Source organism: Lepus europaeus, chromosome 2 (genome assembly GCF_033115175.1).
Source record: "Lepus europaeus isolate LE1 chromosome 2, mLepTim1.pri, whole genome shotgun sequence".
Classification (NCBI taxonomy): domain Eukaryota; kingdom Metazoa; phylum Chordata; class Mammalia; order Lagomorpha; family Leporidae; genus Lepus; species Lepus europaeus.
This window is the reverse complement of record NC_084828.1, coordinates 175,707,608-175,724,558: the sequence shown is the minus strand read 5'-3', so window position 1 is coordinate 175,724,558 and position 16,951 is coordinate 175,707,608. Positions and strand designations below refer to the sequence as shown.

Sequence of the window (16,951 nt, the reverse complement as noted above, 5' to 3'; positions counted from 1 at the left end):
TACACAGTTCCCCAAAGAGTGGGCTGAGCTGTGTTAAATGGCAGGGCAGCTGGACTGTGCTCTGCTCCACCATGCTTCTGTCGTAGCCTCCCAGGATACTCATCATTAAACATTTTATTAATTAGGAAGTCCTAATTAATGCAAGGTTACTATGGACATTTGGGAAGTGAACCAATGGATGGGACATCTCTATCTCTCTCCCCTTCTCCCTACCATCTCCCCATTCCCTACCATTCAAATAAGTAAAATAACTTTTTAAAGAGAAGGTATACATAGATTGAAAAGGAAGAAATAAGACTGTCTTTGATTTCAAATGATACAATTGTCAATGCAGAAAATTAGAAAGAACTGACAAAACCCCCAAAATCTAAAAAAATCTCAAAATAGAACTTCCACATGATCACACCACTGAGTATATATCCAAAGAACATGGGATCACTGTATCAGAGATACCTGCTTCACCATGGTTATTGCTGCACTGCTCACAATAACCAATATACAGATTCAGCCAAAGTGTCCACCATCACATGAATGAAGAAAATGTGCTATGTCGACACAATGGAATACTATGCCACCAAAAAGCATGAGACCCTGTCATTTTTGGTAAAACGGATGGAACTGGAGGACATCATGTTAAGTAAAATAAGGCATTTATACAAAAACAAATACTTCATGTTCTCCCTCACACATAGGAGCTAAAAAACGAAACCAAACAACAAGAAACAACAAATCTCAATGTTGCTCCTAGAGGCTGTTGGGGAAGCTGGCTGTGGGTCATTAATCATGACAAATGCACTCTGCTAGTATGGGATGAAAACAGGAGCAGCTGGGGAGCATTTATAGATTGGGATGACTACGTCCACTAATGTGGCTGGGGGTGAGGTAAGCGGGAACTCTAAGAAACGATTCTGAAGTAAAAAGTTGAAAAAGCACCTCCCCTCCCCAAAAGTCACCCATTTAACAATCCTGGAATTAATAAGTAAAGTTCATCTACAAAAGTCAATCACTTTCTTATACACCAAAAATGAAGAGTTGAAATTAAACATAATGCCATTTATATTAGTTTTGTTCCCTCAAAAAGGAAAGAAAACACTTATGTATAAATTTAAGTATATATATACACACATATACATAAATTAATGATACATGAGGATACTGACAAAATTCTGATGTAAGGAATGAAAGACAGCCTAAATCAATAGGAAGAGGCAATATTGTTATCATTTTGATCTAATTTTTTATAGATTCAAAATTTCAGATCAAGTTTATTTGGTAGATATTGACAAACTGATACAAGTCAAAAGATCAACAGTTAATATTAACAAAGAATAACAAAGTCAGAGGACTGACACTACCCAACTTCAAAAGCTATTTGGAGGTATGTTACTGGTGAAAGAAAAAACAAGCTGACCAACAGAGTGAGAATCCAGAAATAGACTTGTACAAAGATATTTAACTGATCTTTAGTAAAGGAGCAGAGGAAACACAATGAAGAAAGTACTGTTTTCTTCAACACATAGTACTGGAACAACTGGATATCCATATGAAAAAAAATTAATGTAGACACAGACTTTTACAAAACTTAACTCAAAGTAGAATATAGGCCTAAACACAAAATGCAAAACTACCAAACTTCTATAAAGAAAAAACAGGATAAAATCTAGGTGTCTTTAGGGTTACTGATGATTTTTTTTTACACAATTCAAAAAGTGTGACCTATGAAAGGAAAAAAATGGTAAACTGGACTTAAAGTTAAAAATTTCTGCTCTGGGGCCAGCGGTGTGGCACAGTGCGTTAAAGCCCTGGCCTGAAGCGCCAGCATCCCATATGGGCACCGGTTCTAGTCCCGGCTGCTCCACTTCTGATCCAGCTCTCTGCTATGGCCTGAGATAGCAGTGGAGGATGTCCCAAGTCCTTGGGCCCCTGCACCCACGTGGGAGACCCAGAAGAAGCTCCTGACTCCTGGCTTCGGATGGGCACAACTCCAGCCATTGCGGCCAATTGGGGAGTGAACCAGCGGATGGAAGACCTCTCTCTCTCTCTCTCTCTCTCTCTCTCTCTCTCTCTGTCTGCCTCTCCTCCCTCTGTGTAATTCTGACTTTGAAATAAATAAATAAATCTTTAAAAAAAGAAAACTCTTCAGAAAGATGGAGTTTACAGCCAACTTTGACTCTCCTTAAAGGATTCTTAATTTTTTTCAATTTTCTTCCGTTTGAAAGCCAGACACACACACACACACACACAGGGGTGGGGGCAGGCAGAGAGGGAGAAGGAGAGGGAGAGGGAAAGGGAAAGAAAGGGAGAGAAATAGGCTGAGACATTCTATCCCCTGGTTCACTCCTCAAATGCCTGCAACAGCCAGGGCTTGACCAGGTCAAAGCCAGGAGCCCAGAACATTCCAGGTCTCCTACATGGGCGGCAGGGACACAAGCACTTGAGCCACCTTCACCTGAGTTTTCAAGAAGCCGAATCAGAAGCAGAGGAGTAGGGACTAGAACCAGGCACCCTAATATGGGCTGTGGATGTCCCACGCAGCAACTTAACCACTGTGCCACACCTCTACCCCTGACAATGCTTTATTTATTTATTTTTTTTAAGAGGAGCCAGATTGGAAATGGAGTAGCCAGGACTTGAACTGGTGCCCATATAGAATGCTGGTGCTACAGGTGGAGGCCTAACCCACTAGGCCACAGTGCTAGTCCCTAATGCTTTTTTCAAAAAACAAAATTGTACGATGATTTCTCCATTTCAGTTCCTCAGCGCTGATCCCTGTTATGTTACGCCAAATGTTAGCTCTCCGTTTTTTCTTGACCCCAGAACCACATGCTGGGCTCTGTTGTCTTTTACATGTGTTCTTGATTCTCCACTTGCTCTTATTCTTCCTACAGGGAACACATATCTCTCCAAGTCTCTGTTTCCTTATCTATAACCAAAAGGTATGGTTATAACCAAAAGGTGCTGTCTTTTTGGCTCTAAGTTTGTTTTTATCTTTAGAAAGATTTATTTATTTATTTGAAATGCAGAGTGACAGAGACAGAGGTAGGGAGCGAGGGAGGGAGACCTTCCATCTATTGGTTCCCTCCCCAAATTGGTCACACCATCCAGGGCTGGGCCAGGCTGAAGCCAGGAGCCAGGAATTCCACCCAGGTCTTCAATAGGGATGGCAGAAGCCCAGGCACTTAGGTCATCATCTGTTACCCCCCAGGAGTATTACCAAGCTGGATCGGAAGTGTAAAAGGCTTGAACTAACACTCCAATGTGGGCATCCCAAATGGCAGCTTCACCTACTGCACCACAGTACCCACCCCTGACTTTTTCCTAATGAAGAGGTGGAGAGTGGATAACCCTAGCGAGGAGGGTGAAGAAACGCAGTGGGAGACACAGCTCGCTACAAACAGTTATTCTGGACGGTGTTTCAGAACACAGGTGTATAGGCCGGTGTCGCGGCTCAATAGGCTAATCCTCTGCCTGCGGCGCCGGCACACCAGGTTCTAGTCCCAGTTGGGGCACCGGATTCTGTCCTGGTTGCCCCTCTTCCAGGCCAGCTCTCTGCTGTGGCCTGGGAGTGCAGTAGAGGATGGCCCAAGTGCTTAGGCCCTGCACCCCATGGGAGACCAGGAGAAGCACCTGGCTCCTGCCTTCGGATCAGCGCAGTGTGCCGGCCGCAGTGCGCTGGCTGCGGCGCCATTGGAAGGTGAACCACCTTTCTCTCTGTCTCTCTCACTGTCCACTCTGCCTGTCAAAAAAAAACAAAAAAAACCTACACAGAACACAGGTGTGAGGTCTGGGAGAGCAAAGTACAGGTGGAAGGAGATCTGATGGTACTACTGAGCTGATCACCACTAAACTGCAGTGCAGACTTGCTGGAGACCCACGACGAACTCTAGAATGTGCTTCACTGTCTTTCCAAGGGACACCGGAGGAAAACCCACCCTCTGGTTCCTTCCTGCATTTGTCAAGGGTCTCCTGCCTCTTGGCATGTTGACCTGCTCATGTGCTAATCGTGTTCATACACTTGAAGGCCAAGTGGTTCCCACAACCAACCCATGTGGCTGTGGCACAGGAGGTGGTGGTGGAACAAGAAAGATGCAGAGTGTAGCTGAGGGAGATGCTGCCGGATTACTTCTCCTTATGGCTGATTAACAGCTGGGGCAAAAGTGAGTGGAGAGGGGCCGGTGCTGTGGCACAGCGTGTTAACACCCTGGCCTGAAGTGCCAGCATCCCATATGGGCACCAGCGCGAGACCCGGCTGCTCCACTTCCAATCCAGCTCTCTGCTGTGGCCTGGGAAGGCAGTGAAGGATGGCCCGAGTCCTTGGGCCCCTGAACCCATGTGGAAGACCCGGAAGAAACTCCTGGTTCCTGGCTTTGGATCAGCGCAGCTCCGGCTGTTGCGGCAAATTAGAGAGTGAAGCAGTGGATGGAAGATCTCTCTCTTTCTGTCTCTCCTCTCTCTCTGTAACTCTGACTTTCAAATAAATCTTATTAAAAAATGTGAGTGGAGAATTAAGGCTGGAGGATGCAGGGAAATGGATTTTGGCTTAAGTCCTCAGTTCTAACTCAGTACCTGGATGACCCAGATGAAAGATGCAGTACCTCAGAGCTGGATATCAAAGGGCCTGGTTTGAGTCCTGGCTCTCCCGCTATTACATCCTGGGAAGCAGTAGGCGATGACTCCCATCCATGTGGGAGACCCACATGGAGCTCCAGGTTGGCTCGTGCTCTCTCCTTCCCCCTTTCAAACATAATGAAAATAAACTTAAAATATATATTTTTTAAAATCTGATTTAAAAAACGGGTTGAGGAATCAGGTATTTGCCAGAAGGCTTAAGAAGAGAGGGCAGGGCCGGCGCCGTGGCTTAACAGGCTAATCCTCCTAGTCCCGGTTGGGGTGCCAGATTCTATCCTGGTTGCCCCTCTTCCAGGCCAGCTCTCTGCTATGGCCCGGGAAGGCAGTGGAGGATGGCCCAAGTCCTTGGGCCCTGTACCCCATGGGAGACCAGGAGAAGCACCTGGCTCCTGGCTTTGGATCAGCGCGATGCGCCGGCCGCAGCGGCCATTGGAGGGTGAACCAACGGCAAAAAGGAAGACCTTTCTCTCTGTCTCTCTCTCTCACTATCCACTCTGCCTGTCAAAAATAAAAATAAATAAATAAAATAAAAAAAAAGAGAGGGCAGAAATATCACTCAGATAAAGATATCAAATGCGTGTGATATGTTTATGCTTTAAACACTCTAAGGACTTAGAGCTCTCCTATAGCAACAGCCAATATTGTGAACAAGATGTGACCTTCCCTCTGACCGCCTTCAGCCTCTTACTTGACCTCTGTCTGTCCCAGCCACTTGGGCTCCACATGGCCCAATGCACCATGCAGGTTCCTGCCTCAGTGCTAAACTCCAGTTACCTTCAACTTGAAGGCTCCTCCCACACTTGATGCTGGTCTCTGCTCAAGGTCATCTGTGACCAATCCTCATATGAAAGCATTTCTGTCACCTTGTATCCTCTGATCCTTTTTTTATCCCATATTATTTATCACTAACTTAAAGTATTATATCTCTGCTTTTTAAATTTTTATTTATTTATTTATTTTTATTTTTGACAGGCAGAGTGGACAGTGAGAGAGAGAGATAGAGAGAAAGGTCTTCCTTTTTGCCGTTGGTTCACCCTCCAATGGCCGCCGCGGTAGGCACACTGCGGCCGGCACACCGCGCTGATCCGATGGCAGGAGCCAGGTGCTTCTCCTAGTCTCCCATGGGGTGCAGGGCCCAAGCACTTGGGCCATCCTCCACTGCACTCCCTGGCCACAGCAGAGAGCTGGCCTGGAAGAGGGGCAACCGGGACAGGATCGGTGCCCCGACCGGGACTAGAACCCGGTGTGCCGGCGCCGCAAGGCGGAGGATTAGCCTATTGAGCCACGGTGCTGGCCATATCTCTGCTTTAAAAAAAAAAAAATTGCTTTCAGTGTCTAATAGAATGCAAGTACTATTGAGGCAGTACCTTTATCGTGTATGTACCTAATAAAGTCTGGAAATAGCTGATGCTTAATAAATATTGCAAAAACTGAATGACCGACAGATTGAGTGAATGAAGGTACTCATGCCTTGCTGGTGTTGAGTTTCTTTTAAACAACAGAAAGGGGCAGGCACTGGCACACTGGTTAAGATGCTGCTTGGGACACCTGCATCCCCTCAAGTCCTGGCTCCTCCACTGCCACCCCAGTTTCCTGCTGATGTGCATGCTGGGAGGCAGATGATGGCTCAGGCACTCGGGTCCTCACCACCCACATGAAACTCAGGCTGAGTCCTGCATTCCTGGCCTTCACTCGGCCCAGCCCTGGCTGCCGTGGGCACTGGGGGAATGAATCAGCGGATGGATGACCTTTCTCTGCTTCTTTCAGTTTCTCTGCCTTCAAATAAAAAAAAAGAAATAATAAGTTAAAATTAAAAAAAAACCACACACACACAGAGAAGGGTCTACTTGTTCAAAGTTCCCTAAATGGCTGTTAGACCACACTTTCAGGAAGGTGATGGATGCTGCAATAAAGGTTGTGATGCAGCAAGAATAAAGCTGTTGAGACCCAGACGACCCGTGTACAGACAGCGTCACTGCAGCTGTGCGGAGCTGTGAGGGTGCTGGGGACCGACAAGAGCCGTTCTGAGATGTACCGCACCATCCCGTCGTCTGCCTCAGCCGCACCCCTACACTCTCCCTCTGGCTTCAGATGCGCCTTTTGTCCTCCTGGCTGTTATTCTGTAAGATTTATCCATTTTATCTGAAACAGAGAGAGCTCTTCCATCTGTCAGTTCACTCTCTAGATGGCCACAACGGCCAAGGCAGGCCAGACTGAGGCCAGAAGCCCCCCCAGCTAATTTAACCAGGCATTTAACCTAAACTTAGCGTTGGTGTGTGTGCGTGCACACACATGGGCAGGTGCTAGTCTTTTTTTAAGACAGTTCTGAAGACAGGAAAAAAAAAAAAAAAAAAAAAGAGCCCGGTATACCTTTAAATCATTCTATTTTGGCCAATATCATCACCTGACCCTGTTCTTCCCATCCCTTCAGCTGGTCATCATACTGCACAGCACGCTTCTGTAATCAAGGAACTGTCGAGAGTGGCACACGTGCATGGACAAGTTCTCTTCCAGCCAACGTGCACCACCAGTAGCGCTACAGAGCCTGAAGGTGACAACCTCCTGAGCATGACTACGGCAGCGCAAAGGCACTTATCTGAAAATGAAGAGAGCAGCTGGGGAAAGAAAGCTAAATGGGGTGCTTTAGTCATAAAGTGATGTGAGGAAACTTTTAAAAATAGGAGATACTGAGGATTTTGGTAACTTTCTCTAGATAATGGACATTTTAGGTAGTGAGCCAAGCAAAAGAGCCACTGAGCCAAGACTTTGAGGAAGAGTTAAAAGCAGGAAAGCCCATGAAAATAAACTCCTGGGTCAGGGTTTATATTAAGGAGAAACGACAGCCCGATTCTTAAACGAGGATGGGATTGTCAGTGGCACTCAAAGAATATTACCGAGGTTGTAGAAATGCATGCATACGACATAGCCCAAACTATGTTGTGGTATTAATTTCTCAAGATGTTCTCAGTATTTTTTATTTGAGAGGCAGAGAAACTGACACAGAGACACAGCGGGAGCTCCTATATGCTGGTTCTCTCCTCAAATGCCCACAATGGCCGGGACTGGGCCAGGGCCAGAGCTGGGAGCCAGGAACTTAATCCAGGTCTCCTATATGAGTGGCAGGAACTCAGTCACTTGAGCCACTCCCACTGGCTCCCAAGGTCTGCACTAGCATGCAGCTCTAGAGTCAGGAGCTAAAGCCGGGGATCAAACGCAGGCAGGCCGATGTGAGACGGCGGTGTTGGACTGCTCAGCTAAGTGCCCACTCCTCAACATACTTTTAATACAGCATTTGTGGGTACCGATAAAATGAAATCAGGGGCCTAAAGTCTCTAAACAAAACAGAACCAGCAAAGAAGCTTCAAGCTTGGATTATACTGCTGGGAGTCAGGGATTTATCTATTTCCTCAAACTGTGTGCAAAAATGTTTACGTATATAGCCATGTACATCCAGTAGCAGACTTGGCAAACATATTCCGCAAGGTCCAGAAAGTAATATTTTGGGCTTCATGGTCCAAATGGTCTCTGTTCCAACTATCCAACATTGCTGGTATAGTGTGAAAGCAGCCATAAAATAATGGTGTGGCTGCATCCCAACAAAACTTTACAGCAACAGAAGGTAGGCTGGATTTGGTCGCTGGGCCAGTTTGCTGACCCTTAGTATATGTTGTGCTGTCCCCAAGAACTTTCTGTGATACTTAAAATGTTCTTTCTCTGTGCTATACAACGTGAGGCTGCTGATTAAATGCAATGTACCCACGGTGACTGGGGAGCTGAGTTTTTAATTAGCTAAAATGAAAACTTCATAGCTACTTCTGGCTACTATACCAAACAAGGTGGATCTAGAACTTTCATCATACAATCAGAGGCACAGCCTTCCATACGAAAGCCAAAGGTTCCCAGAGAAGAGACCCTCACCCTGTAAAGAGAGGGGCTGCACCCACGAAGAGGGTTTTGTCATCAAGTCAGATGCCGCTGTCAATCATGGCCTCTGACAGATGAGTGTCAGGGCCTGCAGAGATGATCTGATTCTGTGACAAACCCTCAGGCATCTGATAGTGACAGTGCCACAAGGGACAGTGTCTGTCTCTCAGCTGATCCTCCTGATAGTTAGCAAAAGTGACACTAATGGTCATCCACTCTACTGATGGCCCCTTGGTTACAGGAGCATGTTGTGCAGTGTGAATAATGAGCCTGAAGGACATAAAGACTAACAGATGACGGATAACGGCCAAAACAGAAAGCTCAGGGCAGACTCCACCTTCACTAGCCCCTGACATGTAAGCATTTCCCTGTAGGGCTGGTTACTGCAACACGAGAAGCACTTTGTTCCAACTCTGTTTCCTCTGCCAGCCATAGCAAGTAGCTACCCAGAGACAGATCTCTGGTTAGCTGCTTCACTCCTGTGGCCTCCTGCCACATAGTGCTGATCTCCCAGCTTGGTGAGAATGTTAAACAGCTTTTGGAAGCAACGTTTGAGGTAGAAATATATGTGTCAATTCATAGTTAGTGCCTGGATTCCAGGAAGCTCTCTGTTGTTAATTTCTGCCATGCTTCCAGTGGGATTTCTAGCCTAGACTGAATGGAAAGCTTTCTTCCTGTCCTGCCCATAAGGAGGGACTATTCCAGTGGCAAGTGGACATCTTGGCATCTTCAGGGTCCTGACTCACCCACAGCCTCTGGTGATGGAACTGAACCCAAAGTTTCAGTTACCTATGTCTCTGATATAAACTGACTTCTCATCTGGCCTCTGGATCTCCCATCACTGGAATCTTCCTGATAGATTTGACAAGATCGCTTCTTCCCAGTTCTCGAGGTTTAACTGGGTTTATTCCCAGATTAGTGCAGGCCTCACGGAACACTGGGGACGCTGAGCTTGGGGAAACCAGAAGGCAAAAGAATGGTAATCAGGATGGGTTCTTGGGGCCCCTGAGGGTATGCAGCTTGTAACTGGCAGTGATGTGGCAGCCAAGGGCAGACTCCCTTTGCATTATACTCCCCAGGGGGTTCTGAGAGAAAACGTTTGGCTTCTCAACCTACACACGGCAACATGCCCTGGATGTTTTACTGTTAACTTTGGGAAATACAGTCCCTTGCCTAGCTTCTCTGCCTCTATTAGGAGGCCCCATCAGAGTAACATTGCCCCAGGGTGCTAAATTGGCCCACAACATAATCAGCAATGAACGAGACTTATTGAGTCTGGAACATATCCATATCCAGGGGTTTCTTTATTCCAGCTATTTTTCCATTACTGATGATGCCTTTGATGACACTGAGCACTGCCAAATGAATCAAGCATCCACACCAAATGACATTACCTTCCTTTCAGTAAAATGCCTCACTAGCTTGCAGCCTTATTTCTGTTAGAGAGACATGAGCATGGCTGCTTCCTTTAACTTTTGGTTACCGACAAATGCAAACCTGTTTGAGAGCAGGCAGAAGGGCATTATGAATCTCCCATAAACCAGCCATTATCAACGCCTGGCCAGTCTTGCTTCCTCTGCCTCACCTCTACCATCCTCTTCCCCTATGTTATCTGGAGGTAAATCTCAGAACCAAGTAACCATATTTAGGGATGCCTCTTATCCTCCTTCCATGATAAATTATGTTGTCTACTTCCTATCACTAACGTTTTACTTGGAGGTAACTTCTAAACCTCATACTTTCTAGGTATTCCTTTTTTCCCTCTGGCCTGATATGCTTTATTATAGTTATTTATTCACTAATTTCAATAGATTGAACACATTAAAAAATATGTAATTCAGTGAGCACAGAAAGCATCATTTAGAATCCAGTAAACAAGTGCCATTCTCTAGAAAAGGCTAAAGTTGGATGAGGTAAGCATTTCATTTTAGCAAAACCAACAGAACGAAGTAAACATACCATCACCAATACACAAAGAAAGACACAAGGTACACTCTTCTTGATCACTTTCCTGTAAGACCAGTTTTAGTGCCCATGATTTTCTCCTATGTTATTCCATACAAGGATTTTTTCCCCAAGTAAACTAACTGTAACCTACATAGCAAATAAAACATTCTCTCCTCACTTCTCTCGTCTCCCTTCCCCCCTCACTCTCACACTCACACTCACACACACACACACACAAAATCTGGTGGAGAGTTCAGACTTAGAAGAGAGCTTCCTCCCCACCTCTCTGCCTGCGTGGCCCCCGCCCCCGCTACAGCTGCTCTCCATAGCAACCGGCAGAGGTCCCTTGCAAAACTGCTGTGCACCACAGGCCTCCTCCCACAAAGCAGGTAAAGCGTCCTATCTACAGTCAGTTATTAACTATTTAATAATTACTTTAATAATTAAAAATCAATTATTGTTTAAAAAGTTGTCTTCATGAGGGAACAGATCCAGCACATCAGGGTGGGTAAACTGCTAGAGCTATTTGTGGAATTTTAATTCTCTTTTTCCACTTTCTTGTGACAGTTTGCTTTTTCCTAAAAGTAAAAGGGGTTGTGGCAGAGCAGGTAAAGTTGCCAGCTGCGATGTTGCCATCCACATGGGTGCCAGTTCAAGTCCTGGCTGCTCCACTTCTAATCCAGCTCCCTGCTAATGGCCTGGGGAAAGCAGCAGAAGATGGCCCAAGTGCTTGGGCCCCAGCCACGCATGTGGAAGACCTGGAAAAAGCTCCTGGCTTCTGGCTTTGGTCTAACCCAGTCCTGGCCACTATGGCCATCTGGGGAGTGAATCAGCAAATGAAAGATCTCTCTCTCTCTCTCTCTCTCTCTCTCTCTCTCTCTCTCTCTCTCCTTGTCTCTCTTCTCTCTCTGTGACTCTGCCTTTCAAATCAATCAACCAATCAATCCTTTTTTTTTTTTTTAAGTAAAAGGACCAGATGAAGACAGGAGAAAACTTATTCCTTAGTGAATCCATATTTTATCTTCCCCAGCATCAAGGTCCTCAATGTGAGGAATTCTAGACTTAATACTCTCTAGGGAGAGAGAATGTAACCAAACATGGTCCCAGAGCTGTTTTCCTGGGATACCCTGACCATAGCTTAGAAGCATGTACAGTCAGCAATGAAGTGTTCACTGTGCAGTGCAGCTTAAGGGGAAAGCTGAGGGCCCTGGGCTTTCATTCTGCAATTGGCCTTTTCTCCTGTCCTTGAATGCCTGGAGGCATGATAAGAATGATCAAAACCTTTCTCTTGTCCTGAAAAAAATATTATAAGGAGGCCAACAAAGCAAAAGAAAGGGTGAGTAAAATCTCTCCCCAAAGACATCTGCACGTGATTGGCAGATGAACCTGCCAGGCAAAGCAGACACCAGCAGCTGTTTCCCCGCCCTCTTGAGGACTTACTCCTCCTTTGTGCTGCAGCCTTTCTCCAAGTACAGTCTGCAGAGAGAAAACCAGCAAAGCGCGCCAGCCTCCAGGCAGCCACCGGTCCGAGACACCCTGGAACTCATGCCGTGACACGTCATCTGCTCACAGAACAATGCTGTATTTCTTATGAGTAAGGAACCCCAAACTCATTTCCCAATCACTTCTCTGGTTCTAGAGATGCAGATGTGGAAATTATCCAGGCATTAGGCAACAGTGGGGTATTAGTGTTTTTCAAAACAAACACCCTTCCCCATCATCCACCACACATCCATGGGGCTGCACTGAACACAGAAATAGTTTTCATGGAGTACCAGTGTTGCCACTGTACTCCTAGACTCATTCTTTTAATTTCTCAAACTTTACCAAGCATGATATCAAGTATGAAATTTAAAACAATCCTGGGCCAGCGCCACGGCTCACTAGGCTAATCCTCCCCCTGCGGCGCCAGCACCCTGGGTTCTAGTCCCGCTCGGGGCGCCGGTCCTGTCCCGGTTGCTCCAGCTCTCTGCTGTGGCTCGGGGGTACAGTGGAGGATGGCCCAGGTCCTTGGGTCCTGCACCACATGGGAGATCAGGAGGAAGTACCTGGCTCCTGGCTTCGGATTGGCACAGCGCCGGCCGCAACGTCACTTGGGGGGTGAACCAATGGAAAAGGGAAGACCTTTCTCTCTGTCTCTCTCTCACTGTCTAATTCTGCCTGTCAAAAAAAAAAAAAAAATCCTGATCATCTTGGGCATTTTCTGGGGTGAAGACACACAGAAAAACTCCACCACAGTGTGATGAGGGTTAACATAGAGGTACAGATTAGCAAAGTGAGCTCTAACGGTGCTCCTCCCTGACTCCTTCCAATCCCTCCCAATTATCGTGGGAACCTGAGGGACAGAAGGGTTAGAAGAAGGCATTGTTCAGCGTGTAGGCCTGCTTTATGTCTGCCACGTTTTCAGTCTGCTACAAACTTGGACATGGAAGTAACAAGCGTGTAGTTTCACCATCCACTGCTTTCCAGGGGGAGACTGATTCTGTCTAGAGCTGTGCCGGTCTTCACAGCAGGAAACGAGAGAGGATAGGATGAGGGTAGGACAAATTCATTTCTGCATCTGCCGGGGAAGGTCTGGTAACACTGTCCTCACCCCGTTTGAGTAGAAACAGTCATTCCGCCTTCACAGGGCGAGAGAGAGGGAAGACACCCTGCTGACCCAGGCTCTGGACACCAGCAGAGGGTATGCTGGCCACGGAGAGCTCACATGGTGTGTGCATTGCAGACACAGGAAAACTAATCAGACTACAGGCACTCTGACTTACCTCTACTAGATTTTCAAATCCAGGTGATGGAGTTTTTTTCAGTACTACCTAATTTCCTTGAGGTCAGGAAGTCAAGACATGGTGTTATACTTGGGCACAAATGATTAACCCCCTATGGGTACACACTACTTTGCTTTCAGACCTCATGTACCCAAAATTCAAAATGATGGCGTTCCCTATTGGAAAAGCACACATAAACTTTAGTTCTGAATGTAGTTCTGAACTCCTCCTGGGAGAGCACACCTGGATTCCCACATAAGACACCGGCATGCGATCAGACAGATTAGTGGAACTAAATAGAAAACCCCCAAAAGATGAAAACTTAGACCACGATAAAGGTGGTCTTGGAAAAGGATTTCTCAACAAATGGTCAGTGAAGTACATGGGAAAAATAAACTGCGATACATATGCAAGGCCTTCAAAAAGTTCATGGATAATGTGTACTTTGAAAAGCACTGTGCGAGGATTTCAAGTTTTTGCATGGAAAGAGTCCTTCTCATTTTTCCAAGCACTTTTGAGACTGCTGTATATCTCTCCACACTTCGGCCACGCTGCCCCCTCCTGCATGTCCGCACCCATCACCGAATCGTGTTGCTCAGAAACGTTCTTGGCCCTTCTCTTGCCTTTGATTGTCCTGCTGGACCTCAGAATCGCTTTTTTCCCATCCTAAACACATCCACAGAAACGGGGCTTCATTTCAGAAAGGAAGGGGTGCTTGTCCTCAAGACTGAATTTCTGATAGGAAGAGCAAGACCAGGACAAGGGCAGGAAACACTGACCTTGACGCCAGTCTGGGAGGCAGTGCCTCTGCAAACACCTCACCAGAGGCAACAGCCCGGAGGCCCCCTGCCGCCCCACATTTGCCAGGAGGATTCCTATCACTACTGAGATTCTCCTGGCGTCACCACAAAGCCAGGCGTGCACAGCTGTCTGGGGCCTTACAGGTGGCCTGGGGAAAGTCAGTTCTAACGTGCAGTAGGTGCATTTGGATAGCGGGCAATTTCCATGCTCTGTCTTCATAATAAGCCTGACACCGTAATGTCCACGTCAGGGGCCCGAGTCAAACAAAAGGATCTTTACCACTATCAAAAAATGTGGTTGGCTTCAACGAAGACCGAGTTCACTGATAATACCAACTGGAGCTACTGTTTCAATGGACTCTTTCCATAATTCTGAGTCTTTCACATAAAAACAAATTCCTTTCTGAGTGACCAGCGTGTTTCTTCTCAACAGGGACACTGCTAGCCCATTCAGCATCTTAACACAAAGCAGACAAAGGTGCCCTTCTTTAGCGCAGATGGTCCCACTAGGTGCACACCTCCACCCAGGGGCCTTGTGCATGGAAAAATTTATACAACGGCACCAGGTGACCTTCATTCTGACGTACTCATGTCCCAGAGACATGCCTAGCCTAAACTCTTTAGTTCACCAACCATCAAAGGAGCAGCTGAGGGTACAGAGAACCTCAATTCCTGAGCCCCATCTCCGTGCTAGCAGTTGAATGTCTTGTTTCATTAAATCCTCCTAGTAAGCTTTTTGCTGTTATTTCACAGATAAGGAGACTGAACATCTGCCATAGTTATAGGTGATGGAGACAGTCTAGACAGGACTGTCTAACCCAAAGGCCATGTTTTGTCCACCTTGCAAAAGTTCCTCACTGGGGACTCAATCCAGTGAGACAGACAGACAAGACGTAGAGAAGTGCCAGTTTCATGCTCAGATGAGGCCACATCTCACAGACAAGACGTAGAGAAGTGCCAGCTACGTGCTCAGATGAGGCCACATCTATCCCTGACTCACTACAGGGTCATAGCAGCTCAGAATGCTAGAGGGCCCAGATTCATGGGAACGAATTTGGGTTTATGTTATTCCACTGATCATCAAGGAATGACATTGTACTAACTCTAGATTCCCTCGGTGAGAAGGCCCTCAGGTCTGGATGCCTCAAAACCGAAAACCCAGGACGGAAGACTGTACCCTGGCAGCAAGTCAGCCGTGTGGGTCTGCTCTGTAAACCAGGTGAGTGACATGCACTGCACATGTGCTCCAAACACGGGACCTGGTCCTTGTCCCCACTGAGACAGCACCACACTCCATACTGACCATGATGGAACTCTAATTTTTTTTTACTTTTTATTGTGAATACAATTGGAGAGAAAAGCACAGCAATCCTCATTTGCCCACCGTCCAGCTACCTAAGTGATCGGTATGGGGGATAATCTTGTCTATTTATGCATCTCCAATTCATTATTCTAAAGTTAATTTCATACACAAGATGTCTTCTGAAAATATAGTCTCCTTGAAAATGAAACCACAATTTTGTTATCACACCAAAAAATAAAGATATTTCTTTGATAATATCAAATACTTTATTAATAGTCAAATGCCATTATATTCATATATTGATTTTTCAAAGTTTGTTGAATCAAGACCTAAATAAGGTTTAAACAATGAAATTGACTGCTTCTTCAGTAATTTTGAATCGGTAGGTTATTTTCCCTTTCTCTCTCTCTCTCTCTTTTTTTAAAAGTAATTTGTCGGGGCCAGCGCCATGGCACAGTAGGTTAATCCTCTGCCTGTGGCACCGGCATCCCATATGGGTGCCGGTTTTAGTCCCGGCGGCTCCTCTTCCAATCCAGCTCTCTGCTGTGGCCTGGGAAGGCAGTGGAGGATGGTCCAAGTCCTTGGGCCCCTGCACCCACATAGGAGACCCGGAGGAAGCTCCTGGCTCTTGGCTTTGGATCGGCACAGCTCCGGCCATTGTGGTCATTTGGAGAGTGAACCAGTGGACAGGAAGACCTTTCTCTCTGTCTCTCCCTCTCACTGGCTGTAACTCTACTTCTCAAATAAATAAATAAAATCTTCTTTTTAAGAGTAATTTGTCCTGTATGGTATCCCACATTCTAGAGTATTCCCTCCTTTGGGAGTTATTTTCAGGGTGAAAAATAAGGTACCTGTGAGAACATAGGTGGGTGTGGGGAAAGATTATAGAATCTGGAATCAGATCTGTGTTTAAATACTTGAACTAAAATGAGAACTATACGGATTTTTTTAAAGATTTATTTTTTATTTATTTGAAAGGCAGAGTTAGAGAGAAAAGAGGAGATACAAAGAGAGAGAGAGAGAGAGAGATCTTTTATCCGCTGGTTCAATCCCAAAATGGCTGCAACAGCCAGGACTGGACCATCCTGAAGTCAGGAGCCAGGAGCTTTTTCCAGGTCTGCCACAAGGGTGCAGGAGCCGAAATATCTGGACCACCCTCTGTTGTTTTCCAGGTGCATTAGCAGGGAGCTGGACTGGAACTGGAGCAGCTGAGTATCAAACCCGCACCCATATGAGATGCCGGCTTTGCAGGCAGACCTGCTACGCCACAATACTGGCCCCTAAAGCTATATGGATTTTAGCAAGAGGTTGAATATTCATTTTCCAATTTTCTTATCTATAAAATGGTCTTGAAAACATGACAGTGCTTAACTTGGTGAATTATGAGTGAAAAGTCATTTCCAAGGCCATTCTGAAGGAGGCTGTGATGTCCTGTTCTCCCCTCCCCTATTCTGTCCCCGGAGTGACGAGCACACATCAATAGAGGGGATCTGGCAATGCAGGGAGATGACTCACCTCCTGCCTCCCACTCTGGAACTCCGTCCTGCCCTTGGAAGCAGGGCCCTTGCTGGGCTCACGCACCA

At 46.3% G+C, this 16,951-nt stretch overlaps 1 protein-coding gene across 3 annotated transcripts in view; it reads right to left on the bottom strand.

The window, feature by feature from the left end:
- Window positions 1–16,951, bottom strand: part of TMEM108 (transmembrane protein 108) — a 366,810-nt gene that overhangs the window by 52,557 nt on the left and 297,302 nt on the right. The window lies entirely within an intron of this gene.